We start from the raw sequence: 4,989 nt of genomic DNA on the forward strand, positions 1-4,989 counted from the left end.
CTTTGGTATAATTGCCCATGACACGCTGCTGCTAGTCTTTTCTCGTCTAATAAATTTAGCTGGTCTAACCTTGATTGAATCCATTCTGACTCGTCAATTCCCGATTCTTTTAGAATTCTCAGGGAGGGAATTTCCACCTCTAGAGGTAAAATAGCTTCCATCCCATAGACCAATGAGTATGGAGTTGCCCTAGTCGAAGTTCTCACGGAGGTCCGATAAGCATGAAGGGCGAAGGGAAGCATATCATGCCAATCTCTATAAGTGACGGTCATTTTCCTGATTATTCTCTTGAGATTTTTATTAGTGGCCTCCATTGCTCCATTCATTTGGGGACGGTATGGTGAAGAATTGAGATGCCGAATTTTATACTGGTCACACAAACTTCGGATCTTTGGGCCATTCAAATTCTTAGCGTTGTTGGTGATAATTTCACTAGGAAGACCATGTCGGTAGATAACATTATTCTTGAAAATTTTGAGGAAGGTATTTTGCGTGATATGAGCATATGATGTTACCTCAACCCATTTGGAAAAGTAGTCAATAGCCACCAAGATGAACCTGTGCCCATTGGATGCTTTGGGATTAATAGGACCAATTACATCGATGCCCCACATTGCAAAAGGCCAAGGTGAGACAAGATTAAAAAGCTGATGAGGCGGGACATTTATCAAATCAGCATAGATTTGACATTTATGACACTTCTAAAAGTACTCAATGCAGTCTTTTTCCAAAGTAGTCCAGAAGTATCCCCGTCTCATGATTTGCTTGGCCATCATATGCCCATTGGCGTGAGTAGCGCAATTCCCCTCATGAGTTTTAAAAAGGATCCTCCTTGATTCTTTTGCATCCACGCACCTCAATAATTTGCCATTGTAGCTTCTTTCGTACAAAATTTCCCCACTGGGGAAGTATCCTAGTGCTAATCTCCTGATCATCCTTCTTTCATTTCTGCTTCCCCCGGGAGGGTATTCCCTAGTTTTGATATAGATCTGGATGTTATGATACCAGGGTTTACCATTTGTTTCTTCTTCAATCATGAAGCAGTACGCCGGCTCACTCCTTGCTTTGATCTGCAACATCTGTGTTGTTTGTCCGTCTTCCATCTGAGCCATGACAGCTAGAGTGGCTAAGGCATCGGCAAATTGGTTCTTGTCACGGTTGAGGTGAGTGAAGGAAATCTCTTCGAATTTCTTGATCAATTCTATGAGATACTTTTGATACGGGATCAGTTTCGGGTCTTTAGTTTGCCATTCCCCTTTGAATTGGTAAATGATCAAGGCCGAATCTCCATACACCTCTAACTTCCTGATCTTCATTTCGATGGCAGCTTGTAAACCCATCAAATAGGCTTCATACTCTACGACGTTGTTGATGCAGTCGAATCTTAGCTTGATAGCTATTGGGAAGTGCTTTCCATCAGGGGATACCAAAATTACTCTAATCCCATTATCGGACAAATTGACTGCTCCGTCGAAATACATTTCCCATACATCATTTGGTTCTTTGTCATTGCTGCTGACTTCATTAACATACTCATCGGGGAACTCAAAATCCAGGGCTTCATAATCCTGGATCAGGTTTTTTACTAGGAGATTAGCAATCACGCTTCCTTTCACTGCCTTTCTAGTCATGTAGACAATGTCATATTAAGAAAGTATGACCTGCCATTTTGCTATCCTCCCTAGCATGAACGGGCTTTCAAATACATACTTGATTGGGTCCATTCTTGAGATGAGCCATGTTTTATGATTCAACATGTAGTGTTTGAGTCGATTTGTTGTCCATGCTAATGCGCAATAAGTTTTCTCTAGGAATGAGTATCTCGACTCGCAATCAGTGAATTTCTTACTTAAATAGTAAATGGCTCTTTCCTTTCTTCCTGTGTCATCGTGCTGTCCCAGGACACAACCCATCGAGCTCTATTGAACTATCATGTACAAAATCAACGGCCTTTCTGTCACTGGAGGAACCAATATTGGCGGATTTGACGGGTACTATTTGATCTTTTCAAAAGCCTCTTAACAAACTTGATCCCACTGAGTGGTGTTATTCTTCTTGAGTAGTTTAAAAATGGGCTCAACTTTAGCAGTGAGATTGGAGATGAATCTCGAAATGTAGTTCAGCTTTCCCAAGAAACTGTGCACCTCCCTTCTATCTTTAGGGATGGCATTTCTTGAATGGCTCGAACTTTGTCTGGATCCACTTCTATTCCTTTCTCACTTACTATGAATCCCAATAGTTTACCTGACCTGGCACCGAACACACACTTAGCCAGGTTCAGCTTCAGTTGATACTTCTTGAGCCTTTTGAACACCTTTCTTAACACCTGTACGTGACTTTCTGCCCCTCTGGATTTGATGATCATATTATCCACATATACTTCCACTTTCTTATACATCATGTCGTGGAATAATGTGACCATGGCACGTTGATAGGTAGCTCCGGCATTCTTTAATCCAAAGGGCATGACCCAATAGCAAAATACACCCCACTGGGTGATAAAAGCAATTTTGTCCTTATCCTCCTTATCCATGGGGATTTAGTTATACCCCGATGCCCCGTCGATACATGAACACCTTCCCAACCCTGCAGCATTGTCTACCAGCACATCTATGTGTGGGAGGGGAAAATCATCCTTCAAGCTTGCCTTATTGAGATCCCTGTAATCAACACATACCCTTACTCTTCCATCTTTCTTCATCATCGGGACAACATTAGCTATCCACTGAGGGTACTTTACCACTTCTAAGAATCCAGCATCATACTACTTTTTGACTTCATCCCTAACTTTAAACAGCGTATCGGGGTTCATTCTTCTCAACTTCTGTTTCACTGGAATTGTCCTGGGAATCAAAGGGATTTTATGCGTTACTATCTGAGGATCCAATCCTAGCATGTCATCATAGCTCCACGAGAGTACATCAATGAATTCCTTGAGCAAACTGACCATGCTCTCTAATTCTCTGTTATTCACGACCTTAAGTTCCCTCATTATTTCCTCAGTCCCTAGATTTATGGTGTGCGTTTCATCCCCGCAAGGTACCAAGGAAGGCTCACCTTTTTCACCCTGTTCTTTTATAGACTCTTCTCTTCGGAATCACTTAAACCAATGGTAGTTATGGGAGTTTCAAAGTTAACATATGAAATTTCAGAGTCAATTGAATTATTAGGTCTGGATTGGTCAATGGTCCTAGAGAAATGAAAGTGGAGATATATTAAAAAAAATGGATTTTAATGGCGAAAAGAAAAGAAAATTGGATACAAAATGCGCTATTAATTAATTAATACTTCTATCATAAAAAGAGGGTCCATTTACAACATTACACTTGTCACCATGGATAGAATGATCAAGTGTTGATAACAAAATATACCTTACTCAAGATTAAGCACAGGGTTATCTTCTACTTCCCAATTATCAAGCTCTTGCCCCTCAGTGATTGGTGAAATCAGTGTCTCAGACAGGAAGTCTAGTTGTATGACATCGATGGATGGTTTTATCACATTCACGCCATTGCCTGTACCATGATTAGGTAATGGGTTTGAAGTGGCATTGGGAAGAGAGCCATTTTCCTCAATTTTTAACCACCTGTTTTTGATCAGAGCCTGTACTCTTCCTTGGAGAGCTCCACAGTTATCGGTCGAATGCCCCAGTGCCCCACCATGATACTCACATCGAGCATTAGCATCATACCATGTAGGATATAGTGGTTGAACTAGGTCAAGGGGAATGGGCACTATCTGATTTATACCCAATAGGTATCGGTAGATTTCACTGAGTGGAAGGGGGAGAGGTGGATCAGGATTCCATGGTGGCCTTGGGTTGGGTTGAGGAGCAGGTGGTCTGAAAGGAGTATTTTGATTAAAAGGTCTGGGATTATAGACAGTTTAGGAAGGATATTGAGGGCAAGGATAGTTCGGGGACAGGGGAGGAACATTCGCTACCATTGGGTTTTGGGTTGGGGTGTATGGGCGAAAATTGTTTTGTGGTGGTAGGTGAGTTTGCTTTGAAATGGAGTGGATGTCCCCTTCCTTCCTTTTCCCTAAATTATTAGACTTTTTCATGGAACCCTCCCCGACCACTTCTTGTAACCTTCCTAATCGGAGGTTCGCTTCAATCCTTTCTCCAGTCTAGATGATATTAGAAAAACTGTTAGAAGTATTCCCAATCATTAAATTGAAGTATGGGACCTTCAGTGTCTCAATGAACAAAGAGCAGAGTTCATTATCCGTCACCGGAGGATAAACTTCACCCGCCTTTTCTTTCCACCTCTGGGCATACTCCTTAAAGCTTTCCCTTTCCCTCTACACCAGTTTTTGGAGGTCTCTCCTTGTGGGGGCAACATCGCAGTTGAATTTGTACTACTTGAGGAAAGCATCAGCCAAATCTTTCCAGGAGCGTAGTTTGCTCCTATCTAGTTGTATGCACCAACGTAAGGCTACCCCTGTGAGACTTTCATGGAAAAAGTGCACCAAGAGCCTGTCATCTTCCGTGAGAGCAAACATCTTAGCTATATAAGTGGCTAAGTGGATGCACGGGTCTGAGTTTCCGCTGTATTTGTCAAATTCCAAGACTTTAAATTTTGGTGGGACAACCACATCTGGTACTAATCTTAGTGACGACACATCGACTGAGCTATACATATTTAATCCTTCGATAGCTCTTAATCTTTATTCCAGAGCAGATAACTTCTCATTTTCTCATGCTCTACTTTCTCCTCCTACATCATGAGCTATTCCCCCAGTTGAAAAATTGGTTGCGGGGTAAACTGAAGGGATTGGTGTTGAAGGATGAAATTCCACATTCTGGAAAGCTTGGTAGACGGGAATTTCACAGCTAGGGAATGTTGGATTAAAGGTGATTGTTAGATCAAGAATAGGAGGCTGAAAGGTGAAAGAGATTGAAGCTTGATGGGAATCAACCGTCGTTGGGAGTGGGTGAGGTACTGGTAAATTTGGTTTTGGTGAAGGTCGAATGGTTTCTCTATTTTG

This window comes from Hevea brasiliensis, chromosome 13 (assembly GCF_030052815.1).
Source record: "Hevea brasiliensis isolate MT/VB/25A 57/8 chromosome 13, ASM3005281v1, whole genome shotgun sequence".
NCBI classification, from domain to species: Eukaryota; Viridiplantae; Streptophyta; class Magnoliopsida; order Malpighiales; family Euphorbiaceae; genus Hevea; species Hevea brasiliensis.